The sequence below is a fragment of the Saccopteryx leptura genome, chromosome 3 (genome assembly GCF_036850995.1).
Source record: "Saccopteryx leptura isolate mSacLep1 chromosome 3, mSacLep1_pri_phased_curated, whole genome shotgun sequence".
Lineage (NCBI taxonomy): Eukaryota > Metazoa > Chordata > Mammalia > Chiroptera > Emballonuridae > Saccopteryx > Saccopteryx leptura.
Window position 1 is genome coordinate 71,883,739 of NC_089505.1, and position 19,410 is coordinate 71,903,148.

At 40.9% G+C, this 19,410-nt stretch overlaps 1 protein-coding gene and 1 long non-coding RNA gene across 2 annotated transcripts in view; both read left to right on the forward strand.

Annotated features, from left to right (window-relative positions):
• Window positions 1-19,410, forward strand: part of LOC136399231 (zinc finger protein 432-like) — a 191,094-nt gene that overhangs the window by 57,862 nt on the left and 113,822 nt on the right.
• LOC136399307 (uncharacterized) overlaps window positions 13,482-19,410 on the forward strand; it is a 597,663-nt gene continuing 591,734 nt past the window's right edge. Inside the window, exon 1 of the long non-coding RNA XR_010750136.1 lies at window positions 13,482-13,673. This is a non-coding gene — a long non-coding RNA (uncharacterized lncRNA). The remainder of the gene's footprint in view (window positions 13,674-19,410) is intronic.

Below are 19,410 nucleotides of genomic sequence, written 5' to 3' on the forward strand. Positions count from 1 at the left end.
AGTGCCCGCGTTAGGGCAATGAGCTCTGCTTTCTGGGAGGTGGTGCTTTCCGGCAGCTGTTGGGTTTCTAGGGTGGAGGAGGTGGTGACCACCATGTAGGCAGCCCGTCATTGTCCGTCAGGACCTGTATAGAACTACCATCTACAAAGAGTATTAGATCTGGATCTTTTAAAGGAAATCTGATAATCCATCTTGGGATCTGTTGAGGAAATCTATTAGCTCCGTACAAGAGTGGGTGGGTTCCGGAAGTGTCGTTGGAGCTGGCAGTAGAGTGGCTGGGTTTTGTCAGGGAGAGAGCAAAAGAGTGACTCAAGGGTTTTCAATGAACAGGAGGTGAAATTTTTGTAGTCGAGAAGGGCCCAATAGAGAAAGAGATTTTTGCAAATAGAGATCGGTGAGCCTGTGGGAGGAGAAGACAGTGATGGGTTGGGAAAGGGTGAGTTTAGTCTCCTTTGTGAGTTCAGCTGCTGCGCCCAGTGCCTGGAGGCAGGGATGCTAGCATCTGACGGTGGTGCCCAACTGTGTAGAGAGGTGTGCTATGGGAAGGTATGTAGGCCCCACAGGTTGAGTTAACACGCCAACAGCATTGCCCGTATCTTTCATCAGTAGAAAGGTGGAAGGGGCATCTAGGTCAGGTAAAACGAGAGGGGGAGAGGAGACGAGGTCATCTTGAAGGGTAGACAAAGCCCTGTTGATGGCGTTGGGGGATGTGAGAGGTCCCGTGGGAGTCTCATTTGCAGCCTCATAGAGGGGTTTGGCTAAGAGAGAAAAATTGGGAATCCAGTGTCTAAAGAAGCCTATTAGACTGAGGAAAGAAAGAATCTGATCAGCGGTGGTAGGTGGTTGGAGACTGTGAAGGGTCTGAGTTTCATCTAGAGTGAGACCTCTGGTGGTAAGGGTTAAGGCGATACCCAGATGGACTATGGACTGACAGTGAAGTTGAGCCTTAGTAGAGGAGACATGATACCCATTCATGGCGAGAAAGTTAAGAAGGGTGGTGGTGTGTTTTCTAGAGGCGGATAGGGAGGGGCTGCAGAGGAGTAGGTCATCTACATACTGTAAGAGAGTACTAGTTTCGACATCGCATGCACCTAGATCCCGAGATAGCATCTGCCCAGTCTGGTGTGGGCTGTCTCTGAACTTTTGCGGTAGGACAGTCCACGTAAGCTATTGGGCTGCATTAGTGTCTGGATCAGTCCAAGTAAAGGCAAACAGAAAGTAAGAGGTTGTAGAGGAATGGTAAAGAAGGCATTCTTGATGTCTAGGATCGTGAAGTGAGTGGTGTCTGAGAAAATGTGTGACAGTAATGTGTAGGGCTTAGGGACTACTGGATGGAAGGGAACTACCACCTCGTTGATTAGGTGTCTTGTATGAGGTGATATGTCCTTGAAAGTTTTGAACAGGAAGGATGGGGGTATTGCAGGGAGAGTCTGTGGGGATGAGTAAGCCTTGTTTCAAGAGGCGGGTAATGATTGGTTTAAGGCCCTGGCGATGACTTGCTGAAATAGGGTATTGGGGCCTAGATGGGAATTGGGAGGAATTGTTTAAGCAGATGTGAACGGGTGGGGTTGGTTAGCTACTACATGAGTAGAAGCGTCCCAGATTTGAGGGTCAACAATATCTGGTGGAATAGGGGGTGTGATCAGGTTAGGGTAATCTGTGGTGTGGGAGAGCCTTCAGTAAGGAGTGGTAGAAGTAAGTGGGAAGATGCTGTCAGCTGGATAGTGGCTTTGAGACTTTGTAGAATGTCCCGACCCAGGAGGGGTACAGAGCACAATGGCATAACTAAGAACGAGTGCGAAAAGGGGAATGCATCTAAGCTACATGTCAGGAGTGGTGTGTGAAGGGGAAAAAGGGAGTCTCATCCACTCCCATAACTGAGACCTGTGAGGGAACTAGAGATCCAGAGTGAAATGGCAAAACAGTGAAGGTAGCCCCATGTCCACAAGAAATGAGATGAACTTACCCGCTACCTGTAGCATCACCCTGGGCTCAGTGAGGATGTTGGGCGTCTTCAAGTCTGGGCCGTGTCAGTCGTCCATGAGGCTGAGAAGTTTAAGTGATGGACCTGCCTGGCTGGCTTGGCCTCCCATTTGGGTGGCTTGTCCTCCGTGTTGAGGTGTCGAGGAAGAGCCTGTTAACCAAAGTGGGCAATCACTCCACCAGTGATCAGGCTGCTTGTAGTCAGGGCAGGGCTTAGTAGGCGGCCTCGGGCAGGGGCACTGCCCGGAGCAGTGACCCTCTTTGTCACATTTAAAGCAAGTTCCTGGTGGGGTTCCTCTTTGCGGCCCAGACTTGGGTCAGGTACCTCCTGTGCCTTGCCCATGTTGCTCTGCCAGCCTCAGGGCTGCCACAAGATCCTGGCTTTGGAGCGTTACCTTCTGCTGCATGCGGGTCTGGCGAGCAGCCTCAGCCTTTTCCTCCCAACCATTAAAATCTTTAAATGTTATGTTCATCAGGTCTTCTATAGGGGTTTGGGGGTCAAGAATAAGAAGGGGGGCTCCTGGGGAGCCCAGCACCCAGATCCAGCCAAAAACACCAAAGCCAGTGGCAGGACAGGGCCAGGCCTTTTCTCAAGAAGACTGGGGCTGAGCCGTGGGGTCAGCAGCCCTGCAAACCCGTGTCAGGGCCAATGGCCAGTGGAGGACGGCCTGATGGGGGAGGGGCTTAATTACACAGCGGAGAAGGGAGGGAATCCTGGAGGAGAGTAACATACCCGGCAGGGTGGGGGCTTTCTGGTGGGAAGAGCAGGTCCACAAAAGAACCAGAGAGGGGTCCAGAGATAGGGGCGCCCCCAGGGGTTGGGCGGGAGGGGGAGAGAGTTTCTCAAGGGGGTCGGCAAAGGAGCAAAGATCAGGAGCAGAGGTTTAGATGAGGTTTCTCTGGCCAAAAGGACCTGAAGCCCTGAATGTAAGGGATCTCTGACCAGTTCCCAGTTCACTGGCAATAGTTCTGTAAGTTTGTGAGGATGTTAAAATCAAAAGTCTCTTCAGGAGGCCACCTGGCTCAATTACCTTGTGGGTATGCTGTCCTGGCCACATTGGAGAAGATCAGTTTCTTCTTCTTTAGGGAGGGATCAATGTTTGAGAAATTCTGAATAAGGCACCCAGGGGTGTTTTTGAGCCAGGTGTAGATTCCTGTGCCTCATGGCTGTCCTCAGCCTCAGAGTGATCAGAGATGAGAACTGTCATCTCACACCTTAATCTCTGGCCACCGGATGGTCAGGTAGAGTGACAGTGTCCTGGACATCTCCACAGGCACACATGCAGTTGGAACGAATAGGAGGTCCCTGACACAGCTGTAATTACAAACTGGAAGTCTAGGAGGAGGAAAGAACTGAGGAGAGGCCGGAGGCAGGGCACTTATCGCACCATGTGCCAAAGTGGGTGGGAGGACAGAGGTCCTGTTCTTCCTTGGAAGGGATGGGGAGAGGAACGGCCCCCGTGGGCTTCAAGCTCCTCCTGGGTTTCAGCATCAAATGTAAGGTATTTCCCCACCAAGGAAGAAAGAAGAGCATAGCCACCAAGAGTGGAATAGGAAAAGGTTTATTCAGAGTGCATCATGGGCAAAGTTCTCTGGTCCTCCAGATGGGCCAGAGACGTTGCGCAGGCTCACCCGCGGGGCATGGGGTGGGGGTGGTTGTAATTTATAGTGTTGGTGGGTAGATATAATGTGGCAAAATTTCATTGACTGACAGACAGTCGTTCTTTTTCAACTTGCTCCTGGGCCATTTCTTTTGGCGTGCATGGATGTGGGTGGTTCTAGCCAAAAGTCTCCACCTGTTTCCTTATGTGAACTTCCCCATTGCCTACCAACCTCACACTTATTTTCCTGCCACTAGGTATACACATATCCCAGCGTCTTTTGATGAAAGACTTATCCCATTGGCTTAACCTGGGACCTTGGTGAAATGGTAATTAAGGATAATATTTTAAAATTCTTAATTCTGGTGGTGCCTTTCTCATTGCTCCAGAGAAATGGAGCCTCACTTCACTGGCCTCACTTTTAGTGGCCTTTCCTGAGTGCCACTCCCAACAACTTTAGATTATTTAGGCTTCTCTTCCTCTCTGGTGGGTGATGGCCAGCCTCACTCAAAACCCATTTCTCCAATTCTTTTTCTGGTCTTAAAAAATTTAAAGAATAATTTTGCTAGCATTTTGCAGTTGGTGTTTTTTTACAGGATGTATGACCCCTTCTCTGTACAGTATCACTCTCTGCTGTTACATCCATACTCGAACTCTTGACCATTTCAAAAATTTTAAAACACTTCCAATTTTAAAATACAAACTTTATAAAAACTGCAGTGACATAAGATATTTCTGCTGAACCTAACACAATTTAGCTCACTTCTTATTTTGATCTTTAAGCTCCAGTTACTGATAATACACTTGCTTTCCGCAAGAGTCATAGTGCAAAGAAATCAGACAATTTGAGGACCCTCCCACCTTCCAGTCACCCCCAGCTACAGGCTCCAACATTGCTCTTTTTCTTATATAAGGCTTCAGGTCTCCCAACATGGCAGCTCCGAAGCGCCACCGCACGTGTGAGTGGTCAGTGACATCTCACCTTCCAGGTTAGTATGGAAATCACCTGTGTTTTTTATAATGCTTCAGATCCTCATTGGCCACTGTACCCGCACGTTGTATCTGGATGAGACTTCCAGGTGCCAAATCATTTCGCGGAAGTATAAAGATTAGATTTCTTGTCAACTCCAAAAAACCAGGTCAGTGTGCTCCTGTTCTTTCAAATTTTTCGAAATGTTTTGTGTCATGGGATGTTTGTCTCTGACATCACAGAGTAGCTGACAAAACAGAGCAGAAGTGTTACAGTGTAAACCGCTGGAAGGATGGGGGTGGGAGGAGTCATGTGGAAGGAGCTCCTAGGTATTTCAGAGGAAGCGTGTGACTGCCTGTGGTTTAGGTGTGGTTGGGAAAATTAGCTCTAACAAATGTGTTTTTTTTTTTAAGTTCGTTTCTTTATAATTTGCATGGGCCTGGTGTAAGGTCAGTGGATAATGGGGGCTGGTCATGTGGGAAACTCAGAGGCCCTGAATCTTAGCTAGAACTGCCCACAACCAATGCCAAAAGAAACTTCCCAGGAGCCCATTGGAAAAGAGCGACATGTCTGTCAGCCAATGAGATTTTATCACGTCATATTAACTCAACCACCCTAGGGACCCTTTAAATATCTCTCACATGGGTCACCCCCTGTTACTTCTCTGAGCCCTGCCCTCCAGGACCAGAGAACTTTGTTGGGCTGGAAGTGCTCTGTACTCAATAAAGCCTTTTATTATTCCACATTTTGTGGCTCCGGTCCCTTCTGTCTTTCTAGGAGGGGCCTGGGGGGGGGGATATCTTACACTTGGGTAGTAATCTGTGTCAGAGTGCACTGTTTTTCCTCAGGTGGCACATTGTAAATTGCGGATTGCCCTTCTGCAGGAGCCACTGTATGGCTAATACAGTGTGTCCATAAGTCATGGTGAACTTTTGACCGGTCACAGGAAAGCAACACAAGATGATAGAAATGTGAAATCTGCACCATATAAAAGGAACCCTCCCAGTTTCTGTAGGATGATGTGGCAGCATGTGTGCATGCACAGATGATGATGTAACACTGTGTATACAGCGGAGCAGCCCACGGTCATGCCAGTCAAGATGTGGACCATACAGAGGAAAGTTCAGTGTGTTCTGTGGCTCACTAAATTTGAATCCGTGATCAAAGTGCAACATTAATATTGGCACGTTTATAACAAAGCCCCACTACATAGGAATAACATTACTTGGTGGGATAAGCAGTTGAAAAAAACCAGCAGTTTGGTGGAGATACCCCATTCTGGTAGGCCATCAGTCAGTGATGAGTCTGTAGAGGCTATACGGAATAGCTACCTAAGGAGCCCTTAAAAATCTGTGAGTGAGCCCACATCAAATTGCACTGAATAGGTATGAAACTGGGAGAGTTATCCTTTTATTTGGTGTAGATGTCACATTTCTATCTTCTTTTGTTGCTTTCCTGTGACTGGTCAAAAATGCACCATAGCTTTATGGACACACTGTATTTGCTGGAGAAGTTTTTTTCCCCCTAGCAAACCTGAGTTCAAGGTTTGGAACCTGGGTTCTCAGCATGCCAGGCTGATGCTGTATCCACTGTGTGACTGCCTGGTCAGGCATTTTTTTTTTTCAAGATTTATTGATTTATTTTAGAAGTAGGGGACAGAGAGAGGGGAGAAAGGAAGAGGGGAGGAGCAGGAAGCATCAACTTGTAGTTGCTCGTTATATTGCCTTGACTGGGCAAGCCTGAGGCTTCAAACCAGCGCCCTGAGCATTCCAGGTTGATACCCTATCCACAGCGCCACCACAGGTCAGGAATAATGTGTTGTATAAGAAATTTATTGATGCATCTGTGAACAGATGGGCTGAGTCCAAAATTGCGTCAGGATTGTGTGCCTGGGGGTTTAAGTCCCTCCAAATTAGGCTTTTACAGGGTTAGTGAACAAGGCTAACAAGATTAATTTTGGTTGGGAATTTTGTTTTGTGGTCCATTTTGTCTATATATTTCAAGGCTATGTTGTTAGGTGCATAGGAATGTTAGGGTTTTCATAATTTCTTTTTGTTTCAGGATTTTATAGATTGATTTTAAAAAGAGAAAAGAGAGAGAAAGGGTGTTGGTGGAAAAGAGAGGGAAGCATCAACTTCTAGTAATTGCTTCTCACTTATGCTTTGACCAGGCAAGTCTAGGGTTTCAAACCATTAACTTCAGCATTCCGGGTCAACACCTGATCCATTGCACCCCATGAGCCAGGCAGGAATTTCAGGCTTTTACAAGATGGTGAATTGAAACTAATTGTAGTGAGCATTGTTTTTCTTGCTTGGGAGTGACTATTAGGTGTTCTAGTTTGTTTTGTGTAAGAGTATGGTTGCAGCAGATTATTTTAGGTGAGTCTTTTCATGCTCTATCTTTTTCTTTCTTACTTTTTTTTTTTTTTTTTTTTTTTAGAGAGACAGAGAGAAATGCAGGGACAAATAGGGAGAGACCAACTAGATAGTAGAGAGATGAGAAACATCAACTTGTAGTTTCAGCACCTTAGTTGTTCATTGATTGCTTTTTCATACATGCTTTAATGATGAGGGTGTTTCAGCCAAACCACTGACCCCTTGATCTGGTCGGTCACCTTGGGTCAAGCTGTTAAGCCTAATTTGGAGGGACTCGAAACATTGAAGACACGAACAAAATCCGTCGATTCCACACCAAAGCTTTATTGTCTAGCTTGGCCAAGCGGCGGCAACTCCGACAGAAATCTGAGGGAGAGCGTGCCGGCCCTTTGTTCTATCTAGTTTTTATAGTTTTGCAAGCTGGAAGTACAGAAGCAAAAATTGCAGTTTAGAGCCCTTTACCACTATTGGTTATAGTCATATGTCCTTTAACATAATAGGACCATGTTCAATTTGCAAGCCATACATCATTTTGGAGAAAACAAAATTTACAAGTCAACACAATGATAGAAAGATGTCTCTTTACATATTAAAAGACATTCCTATATTTTCTAATGTTTATCCACCATCTCTTTGTCCAGAGTCACACACATGCATTCACATGGGAGAGGTAGTTTCCGTGGGGACAAATGCCCGCAAATGGCTCATTACTATAAGAAAAAGATTATTTTGGCTTTTCTCTTCCTGCACCTGGCTAGCCATTCACCCCTTTCCCCACAGGTGTGGTGGAATGTCAGGGAATTCATGTTTTCCTTCCCTTTGCATTTACAATACAATGCCAAGAGCCATTCTGGTTTTATGCCAATCAGACAATACAGAGATTATTCACAAAATTTCTTCTGCACACCTTAACCCAAATTAATAAAATGTTTTTTAAGCCTCTTAGAATATTAATATTGATTCTGTAGCTTTTGGTACTTTACAACACCTGTGGGTGAGGTGGCGCAGTGGCTCCTCAGGGCTCCTCAAAGCCAGTGACCATAAAGTCATGTCTGTGAGAAAGCTGAAGCTGGTGAGCTGGTGCTTAAGCAGCTCAATTATCAAGACTGATGAGCCCACACACAGACAGGCGAACCCTGGTGTTTTGAACCTGGGTCCTCAGCATCACAGCAAATGTTCTGTTCACTGTGCCCCCTTGTGGTCAGCCAGTTGTATCTTTCTCTAACCTTTTATTTCAAGCTTTCCATATCATTATATTACTTACATGTCACCTATAATAGGATGTTATTTGATTTTGATTTGAATGTGACAGTTTTGTGGAGTTTGTATTTAATGTAACTAACAGGAATGCTTATTTTGTTTATACTTAATATAATCTTTCATGTGTTTTAAAACAGTAATCTAAGTTCAATGTAGTTGCTTATATTGCTTTTTTTCTGTAACTCGTTTTTTATTTTATTTTATTTTTGGACTTGTTTTAAATAATTTTATAGATTGTACTGATTGTTTTTAGAGAGAGAGAGAGAGAGAGAGAGGTAGACATAGATTAATTTGTTGTTTCACTTATTTACACATTCACTGGTTGCTTCTCACATGTGCCCTGAGCGGTGATCAAACTTGGAAACTTTGTATACGGGGAAGACTCCCTTCACCAACTGAGCTACTGAACCAGGTCTCAGATGAGTTGGTGTTTTTATAAAATTATTTATTTACTTATTCATTTAGATAGGGGGTAGAGAAAGAGAAAAAGAGGGGGCGAGAGAGGGAGGGAAAGGGGGAGGAGCAGGAAGCATCAACTCTCATATGTGCCTCGACCAGGGAAGACAGGCTTTCAAACCTGCAACCTCAGCGTTCCAGGTCAACGCTTTTACCCACTGCTCCACCACAGGTCAGGCTCAGATGAGTTTTAAAATTATATAAATATTTTTCACATCTGTAAGCATAGAAATTAAGACAGCTGTTAGTTTTCATCCTGACAGTAGAAATTAGTATAACATGAAACTTTATTAAATCTTTGTGATACATGGTACCTTTACACTTTTCTATGACAATATAGGGATCTCAAGGCATTTCAAGTTCATTGACCACATTCCAATTTTTTAACATTTTTGTGCTCTTTTGTTTTTTATATGTGTTTCAAACCTTAGATATTATAATTATTGCTTATGAGACAGTGCTACCCTGGTGGGGTGACACTTTTGATGGAGGTGTTTATCTAATATGTCAAGGTTGCTGGTTTGAGCCTTGCTCAGGGCACAATTGGAGTCAACTAATGAGTGCATAAATGGGTTGAACAACAAATACATGGTCCTCTTTCTCTTCCCCATGCTTGCTTGCTCTCTCTCTCTCTCTTTCTCACACTTTCTCTCTCATTCTCAAATTAATAAATTGATGCTGGACCAATACTTTACAATTGAACAAACAAACCAAAGCTTTAGGTCCATAATTTGTATATAACATTTACATAGTAATTCTACAACGTAATGACATTTAGTAAGTTTTCAGTTGTGACATCATCAATATTCAGTTTTAAAATAAATTTATGACCTCATACATAAAGGAACTGGATAATATTATTATTATTATTATGTTTTGCAAATCATTTGTATAATTTAATTATAATTCTTCATTAGATACATAATGTGAAAATATTTTTTCACAATCTCTGTTTCTAGTCTCCACTTCCTTAAATGGTAGTGTATCTCTAGCCCTTCCTTTTTGTCTGTGCCTGTCTGTGTGTCTTTGTGTTTGTCTCCCTTTCTTTCACTAAAATAAAAAAAAGGAAATGAATTTAGTTACATGGGTGGATGTACTTCTTTCTCGCTATATAAGTGAAAATGTGCTTAGTGAATATATTTCCTCTTTAAATAAGTAATTCCTGAATATAACTTTAGTTATCTTTCTTACTTTGCAGTTTACACTTTTTCTTATCTCAAGCATTGACTGCACTCTCCAATACACAATAGGAAAGTGGGTTTGTCGTGGACATCCGTGTCCTTCCTGATACCTCCTCGTATTATTCACCTGCCACAGTGTCTGCGGTTACCAGTTTTTAGAAGGTAAGATCATAAAATACGATTCATTTAAAATTACTAATTTAATTTTATAACAATATTTATTATTTTATTTTTTAAAGTTTAGAGACAGAAGGGGGAGAGAGACAGAACACGGACTCGTTTCTGTATGTACTGTGCCCGTGATCGAACAAGCAACCTTTGTGAACCAGAAGACGTTCTAACCAACCGAGCTATCCTGACCAGTGCTATAGTATTGTTTAGGAGAAAAAAAAAGTCTATTTAATGTGGTTTATTTCTGCCATTAATTGTGTGTGTGTGTGTGTGTGTGTGTGTGTGTGTGACAGAGACAGAGCGAAAGACGGATAGAAATTATTATGTTAATTTACCGGTTTTTAGTGAGAGACAAAGGGAGAATGAGAGACAGGCAGAAACAGTTTGGTCTGTTCCTGCACGTGTCCCAACCCGAGATTGAACCAGCAACCTCTGAGCTTCAGGAGGACACTAAACAACCAAGACATCCGGCCAGGGCACGTCAGGTGATTCTAACCTGCATCCATCCTTGATAGGCAAGGCTCTGGGGCCTGAGATCTGGGGTGATGGTGAGGGGACTCTGCTGTGCGTGGGTTTGGTCTGGACGAGGCCTGTGACCTGCAGGGCAGCATCTACTTAGTGGAGGTTCCCACTGCTGAGGTTTGTGTGACCTGGTGGGCAGCGTGATCTGAGGACAGGTGTAAAAATCCACTTGTGTGTCTCTGAGAACAGTTTGCTGTCCCAGAACCCCTCCTGTCTGTGGTAGCAGTCATCATCTTTTCCATACTGAGAGGGCATTCCTGTGTGTGGCTGTGGCACAGGAGGGGGTATGATGGTAAACAGCGTATCTTCTACTTTCCAGACTGACTTCCGGAAAACCTTGTTGCCTGAGGAAGAAGCCCGGAAGAGGAGGGAAGGAGGCTTCAGCTATGCCTCTTTCTCAGGTAAAATTGTATTCTTGGTTCATTGTTACATCTGTCTGTTGGTCTGTTCATTTCTTTTAAGTTTTTATTTATTGATTTTTGAGAGAGTAGAGAGACAGAAACGGGGTGAATGAGTGGAAAGCATCAACTTGTGTTAGTTGCTCCATATGTGCCCTCACTGGGAATGCCTGGCATTTGGAACCAGCAAGCTCAGCGTTTCCAGCAGTGCCGATCCACTGAGTCACCAGAGGTCAGGCTTGTGTCTGTTTTTTCTGAAATGCCCATTGACTTGCTCTCCTCTGACTGAATTGTGATGCCTGATGTTTGTTTACACCAGAAGTAGTCAACCTTTTTATACCTACAGCCCACTTTTGTATTTCTGTTAATAGTAAAATTTTCTAACCGCCCACTGGTTCTACAGTAAAGGTGATTTATAAAGTAGGGAAGTAACTTGACTTTATAAAATTTATAAAGCAGAGTTACAGCAAGTTAAAGCATATAATAATAATTACTTACCAAGTACTTTATGTCAGATTTTTGCTAAGTTTGGCAGAATAAATCTTTATAAAACAACTTACTACAGTTAAATCTATCTTTTTATTTATACTTTGGTTGCTCCACTACTGCCCACCATGAAAGCTGGAATGCACACTAGTGTTTCTGCTCTCCTGAAGCTGTTGTGGTCTAATTGACTTCTGGAATCCTCAGAAAAGGCAGCTGTGCCAGTAATTGTTGCTAGTTCACTTCTCCGTGGAAGAGCAATGTTTTGATTATTCCTATCCTGCAATGTCGCTGAAGACCTGTAAGCAGTACTAATTATGTACATTAGAGTTTAAAGTTTACTTATGTAACTGTATCTTGTGATAACTTATTTATCTTATCGGTATTTTTTCTGAAGATAACCAAGACTTGTTTCCAAAGCCAACCAAACCATCATATCAGAAAATGCTATTGGTAAGACACAGAAAAGTGATTTTCAGAACGTACTTTTCATGGAAGTGGGATTGTGATTAGGACTGAGAATGGCAGAAAGGGTGATAGGGTGGACATAGTGAAACTGGAGTGCTTACTCATAATAAAACCCTTTTGCTAAAAGAGATCAAAGGTCTAAATTTCCTTTGGAAAACCATGACTAATGTATTTGCATTTGCAGAATGATGTTTTGTTATTTTATGGGGGTTTTTGTTTTCCCATTTGTTTAGAATATATCATTCAACATGGCGCCAGTGGAAGAAGGAAAAAAAAGTCAGGATTTAAGAATGGCCTGGGAGAGCCTAGGCAGGACTGCTTTGGCTCAGTGGGCAGTCACCGGAAAGAGAGCCTTGGAAACAGACCCAGGGGCTGAGCCCAGGACTAGCTGCTGCTGCCCATTGCTCCCTGGTTCCAAGTCCTGTGGGGTCCTTTAGAGTTTAGAGCCTGCACACTGGAGATGGAACAAGAGAAGTAGAGCAGTGTGTGCCTGAATGGAAAGACCCAAATGAAATTTTAATACATTTCCTGAGACTATTTATAAACATGGGAAAGGACATTTGTATAATTCATCGTGTTGTTAAGCCTGTGGTAGGAATAATTTTCCACATAAAAAATGTATTAAACACTCAAACTCTTTAAAAATTAGAGATTTAAAAATAAAGATAGAAATGCTAAAGGTGATCCCATTGAGAATCACTTAAACAGGTGTTCATGATTTTTTCAATCAGAAATAATCTTGTTTCAAAGTCTATAATTTTCATAATGTTGGTTTTTTTTAATACACTCATTGATTATACAATGATTGTCACTAAGTAGGTATGACATAGTAGTTTTTCAGAACATCTTTATGTGTTTACTAATATTAGAGGCCTTACTAGTGACCTATCTGTTTTCATTGATTTACCAGAGTACGTGTAATGGAGAAAGAAGTTACCTATTCAATGACTGTTGTAAAAACTTTAGTCAAGGATCAAATCCTAATAAATACCTGAAAACTGAATTTCTGAAGAACCATTATAAATGTGGGAAGGACTTTGATCAAAGTTTATAACTTACTCTGCACCAGAATATTCATATTGCTGAGGAGAAAAATAATTGTAGTGAGACAGACAATTGCCTACTGTTAAATCTCAGTGAACAGGAAACTACTCATACTGAGGAAGAAGCTCTCAAATGTAGTAGTGAGAGTGAAAGAGTCCTTATTCAGCTTTTTAAACACACTAAAGCCAAGAAATTTTATGCTAGAGAGATGCTTTACAATTGTGAGAAATGCAGTGAAGCCTTTATTTCTCTTGCATATCTCTCTCAGAATAAGATGGTTCATGCCTTACAAATGTAAACAATGTGGTAAAACCTTTAATCGGGGTTTACAACTTACTGCACATGAGCAAATTCATACTGGAAAGAAGCCTTACAAATGTGAAACATGTGGCAAAGGTTTTGCTATTCATTCAAGTGCTAATCGACATAATAGAATTCACAGCAGGGGGGAGACTGAACAAACATACACTGCTCAGAAATATTAGGGGACATTTTGTCACTTCATATTTTGAAATATCCCCTAGTTTTTGTGAGCATTATATAAAGAATTCCATATTCAGACTTTTATTGACACATGAGAATTCATGATAGAACCCTTAAAAATGAAAATTGTGGGAAATCTTACAGCTGGATCATCAGCCTCACTCAATATAAATGAATGCATGTTGGAGAGAAATTTTCCATTCATACACTGTTCAAAAGACACACTTCAGCAACACTATTCATGCTGGCAACTGAACTTACAGAAGTAAAAAATAAAAGTGAGAAGAATGGAATCTGAGATGCCACTGAATATCAGTCAAAAATCATTTTTAGCCCGACCAGTGGTGGTGCAGTGGATGAAGCGTGCACCTGGAACGCTGAGGGCATCGGTTCAAAACCCTGCACTTGTCTGATCAAGTCACATACAGGAGTTGATACTTCCTGCTCCTCCCCTCTTCCCTCCCTCTCTCTCTTTTCTTTCTCACTCTCTCACACTCTCTTCTCTAGAATGAACAAAACATAATTTTCAGATATTTCATTAAATCGTGATCTTTATTATACAGAGTATAATCTAAGGTTTACACCTTTAGTTAACTTTTAAGTATGTTACCAAATGGACGTTTGGACATGTACAATTACTTAAAATCACTCCTTTGTTACCTTGACAGTATTTGATATATTCTTTAATACATTTAAAAAATTTGGGCCTTTCTAAATACAAATATTTTTTTTCTTTACAAGAGTTTTAAATTTACTTTAGTGTTTAAATTTTAGGGGAGTGGGGGCAGCGACAAAGAGTCCCTCATGCGCTCCAACTAGAATACTCCCCGCGAGCCCCCTACAAGGTGATGCTCTGCCCGTCTACAGCTGTTGCTCCGTTGCTTTCAGAGCAGAGCCACTTTTTCTTAGTTATTGAGTAGTCACAAGGAGGTAAAGGATGGCATAGGGAACATAGTCAATTGTCGGGAGCCGATCAACAACTGCTGGCTGACAAGTACACAGCAGGAGAAGACCCACAACTGCTGGCTGACAAGGTCACAGCAGAAGAAGATCAAAAACTGCTGATTGACAAAGTCACAGAAGAGAAGACCAATGGCTGCGGGGTGACAAAGTCACTGCAGTGAAGACCAATGGCTGCAGGGTGACAAAGTCACCACAACGGAAAGGCACAACGATACTTCCCCCTTTGACTTTTTGAATTAATCTGGCCTTATATCCCCCCTTTTCTGGGTGTGTGCTATTAATTATGGCACAGGGATAATAGTACCGTGCTTTCCCTGTAGATTCGTAGTGATTTCTTTGGAAATGAGACAGAGGGTGTGAGTTCCACAGAAAAGCCTGTAAGCCCCTTGAACTGGGCTCATAGACATAAGAGGCTGGCTATGATATCCCTCGTAAAGGGTTAAGTCTGTAGGAGAATTTCTTCTTAATCATGTTAAAAAGAATAGATTGTGACTTGTGAATGGTTAGGGGGCAGTGGCTGTGCACAGAGCACCCTTCAGCCTTCACTTAACATTTTTCCTCCCTAGCCTTTTCATGTGATAAGTAGAGAAACATTCCTTTCTTCTTGCTTATTTGATCTGCAAATAGTGGTATATTCTGAGAAGAATAGAGTCAGAACTTAACTAGTGTTTAAATATAATAAATAAGTAATATTTGATTAGACAATAGTATCTTAGGTAAGGTATAGTAGAATGGCCCATTGTGTGGCCTAGGATGAGAGCGTAGTCAGCAAGAAAAGAATGTTTTACTAAGAGAATTGTCTTTTGACTAAAGGCAATTGCTAGGCTTTCTCAATGAGATGTTCTCATGAGATTTAAAAATGTAGGGAAATCCATGGAATGTCTTGTGTTGCTGCTGGGCTATCTTGCAAGTGCACTCTGCATATCTTTGGGTGAAAGCTATTCTTGATGTTATGTTAATTTCTTTAGAGGCAAGCCTTTTAGAATCTTGTGAGAAAAAGTAGGAGACTGCATAAACCCAAGGCCATTTACCTGAGCAAGCGGTGGTCCATTGTTAGTCGTCTGCTAAATCTCTCTCTGCCCCTTAACTCACAACAGCAGTAAAGTTAGTTAACTTTTAGAACTAATACTCTAAAAGCTTTTACTGATGTTGTTATCGCTATTCAAGTTATTTTCTATTTTGAATGATTTGCTACCTGATTTGTGACTCATAGATGTAAATTAACTGTTATCCGGAAACATGCAAACATCGTGAAACAAAAATAATAATTAACACCATGTGATTGTAACTCGGTGTGTGTGTATAAAAAGGGAGCTATACTAGCATTTGGAAGAGATGCCTGGCAGTAAATGTTAACCAGAGAATAAAGAGAAAGAAAATAATTCGGCTCTCTCACTCCATTTTCGCCAACGCCGTCTCCTCCTGTGGGACCCCTGGATCCCCCCCGGGGCTGGGCCCCGGCAGTCAATATTGTAAAAACTGTGGTGCTGTGTGAAAACATGGGCTGTTCCCAAATCCAGCTCCCCCTCCCACCCTGTGGGAATATGATGAAGGTCACTGATCAGTGTGCTCTGGGATCTTGGGATTCTATTTCCTAGGTTGAGAGGAATCCCAAAAGAAACTCCTCCAATGTGAGCCCAGTTGTAAGCAGCTAGTGATTTGATCTCACATGACTTGTGCTCCAGCATGTTTTAATAAACTCATGTTTTTTCCAGCCAGCCCTCAGGTTATATCTATATTCTTAAGCTGTGTATCTCCTCTTTGGAGAAGTGTCTATTCATTTCATTTGCCCATTTTTGATTGGATTGTTTGTCTTCCTGGTGTTGAGTTTTACAAGTTCTTTATAAATTTTGGTTATTAATCCCTTATCAGATATATTGTCAAATATATTCTCCCATTGTGTGGTTTGTCTTTTTATTCTGTTCATATTGCCTTTAGCTGTGCAAAAGCTTTTTAGTTTGATATAGTCCCATTTGTTTATCCTGTCTTTTTTTTTATGATAATCTTTTTTTATTATTATTAATTTTACTAGGGTAACATAATAAATCAGGGTACATATGTTCAAAGAAAACATGTCCAGGTTATCTTGTCATCAATTATGTTGCATACCCATCACCCAAGTCAGATTGTCCTCCGTCACCGACTATCTAGTTTTCTTTGTGTCCCGCCCCCTCCCCCTTTTCCTCTCCCTCCCCCCCCAACCACCACACTCTTATCAATGTCTCTTAGTCTCGTTTTTATGTCCCACCTACGTATAAAATAATGCAGTCCTTGTTTTTTTCTGATTTACTTATTTCACTTTGTATAATGTTATCAAGATCCCACCATTTTGTTGTAAATGATCTGATGTCATCATTTCTTATGGCTGAGTAGTATTCCATAGTGTATATGTGCCACATCTTCTTTATCCAGTCTTCTATTGAAGGGCTTTTTGGTTGTTTCCATGTCTTGGCCACTGTGAACAATGCTGCAATGAACATGGGGCTGCATGTGTCTTTACATATCAATGTTTCTGAGTTTTGGGGGTATACATCCAGTAGAGGGATTGCTAGGTCATAAGGCAGTTTTATTGTCAGTTTTTTGAGGAACCACCATACTTTCTTCCATAATGGTTGTACTACTTTACATTCCCACCAACAGTGAATGAGGGTTCCTTTTTCTCCACAGCCTCTCCAACATTTGCTATTACCTGTCTTGTTAATAATAGCTAATCTAACAGGTGTGAGGTGGTATCTCATTGCAGTTTTGATTTGCATTTCTCTAATAACTAATAAAGATGAGCATCTTTTCATATATCTGTTGGCCATTTGTATTTCTTCCTGGGAGAAGTGTCTGTTCATGTCCTCTTCCCATTTTTTTATTGGATTGTTTGTTTGTTTGTTGTTGAGTTTTATGAGTTCTTTGTATATTTTGGATATTAGGCCCTTATCTGAGCTGTTGTTTGAAAATATCATTTCCCATTTAGTTGGCTGTCTGTTTATTTTGTTGTCAGTTTCTCTTGCTGAGCAAAAACTTCTTAGTCTGATGTAGTTTCATTCATTTATTTTTGCCTTCACTTCCCTTGCCTTTGGAGTCAAATTCATAAAATACTCTTTAAAACCAAGGTCCATGAGTTTAGAACCTATGTCTTCTATGTACTTTATTGTTTCAGGTTTTATATTTAAGTCTTTGATTCATTTTGAATTAATTTTAGTACAAGGGGACAAACTGTAGTTGAGTTTCTTTCTTTTGATGTGGCTTTCCAGTTTTCCTAGCACCATTTGTTGAAGAGGCTTTCTTTTCTCTATTGTGTGTTGTTGGCCCCTTTATCAAAAATTATTTGACCATATATATATGTGGTTTTATTTCTGGACTTTCTATTCTGTTCCATTGGTCTGAATGTCTATTTTTCTGCCAATACCATGCTGTTTTGATTGTCATGGCTCTATAATATAGTTTGAAGACAGGTATTGGAATGCCCCCAGCTTTGTTCATTTTTTTTAGGATTGCTTTGGCTATTTGGGGTTTTTTATAATTCCATATAAATCTGATGATTTTTTGTTCCATTTCTTATAAAATGTCATCAGAATTTTGATGGGAATTGCATTAAATTTGTATATTGCTTTGGGTAATATGGCCATCTTGATTATATTTATTCTTCCTATCCAATACCAAGGAATATTCTTCCATCTCACTGTATCTTTTTTGATTTCCCTTAACAATGGTTTGTAGTTTTCATTATATAAGTCCTTTACATTCTTTGTTATGTTTATTTCTAGGTATTTTATTTATTTTTTGTTGCAATTGTGAAGGAGATTATTTTTTTGAGTTCATTCTCAAATGTTTCATTGTTGGCATATAGAAAGGCTATGGACTTTTGTATGTTAATTTTGTATCCTGCGACCTTACTGTATTGGCTTATTGTTTCTAGTAGTCTTTTTGTAGATTCTTTGGTGTTATCGATGTATACGATCATATCATCTGCAAAAAGTGATGCCTTTACCTCCTCTTTTTCGATATGGATGCGTTTTATTTCTTTGTCTTGTCTGATTGCTCTGGCTAGAACCTCTAGCACCACATTAAATAAGAGTGGAGAGAGTGGACAACCCTGTCTTGTTCCTGCTTTAAGGGGGAAAGCCTTCAGTTTAGTGCCATTTAATATGATGTTAGCTGATGTTTTATCATATATGGCCTTTATCATGTTGAGATATTTTCCTTCTATACCCATTTTGTTGAGTGTCTTAAACATAAAATTGTGTTGTATTTTATCGAATTCCTTTTCTGCATCTATTGATAAGATCATGTGGTTTTTGTTCTTTGTTTTGCTGATATGGTGTATTACGGTAACCGTTTTACGTATGTTGAACCATCCTTGAGATTCTGGGATGAAACCCATTTGATATTGATGTATTATTTTTTTAATATGTTGTTGTATTCAATTTGCCAGTATTTTGTTTAGTATTTTAGCATCTGTATTCATTAGAGATATTGGTCTGTAGTTTTCTTTATTTGTGCTGTCCTTTCCTGGTTTTGGTATGAGGGTTATGTTGGCCTCATAAAATGTGTTTGAAAGTATTGCTTCTTCTTCAATTTTTTGGAAGACTTTGAGTAGAATAGGAACCAAGTCTTCTTTGAATGTTTGATAGAATTCGCTAGTATAACCGTCTGGGCCTGGACTTTTATTTTGGGGGAGATTTTTAATAGTTTTTTCTATTTCTTCCCTACTAATTGGTCTGTTTAGGCTTTCTGCTTCTTCTTGACTCAGTCTAGGAAGGTTGTATTGTTCTAGGAATGTATCCATTTCTTCTAGATTGTTGAATTTAGTGGCATAAAGTTTTTCATAGTATTCTATAATAATTCCTTGTATATCTATGATGTCCGTGGTGATTTCTCCTCTTTCATTTTGGATTTTGTTATATGAGTTCTTTCTGTTTTTTCCTTGATAAGTCTTGCCAAGGGTTTGTCAATTTTGTTGATCTTTTCAAAGAACCAGCTGTTTGTTTTATTAATTTTTTCTATAGTTTTTATGTTCTCTATTTCATTTATTTCTGCTCTGATTTTTATTATCTCTTT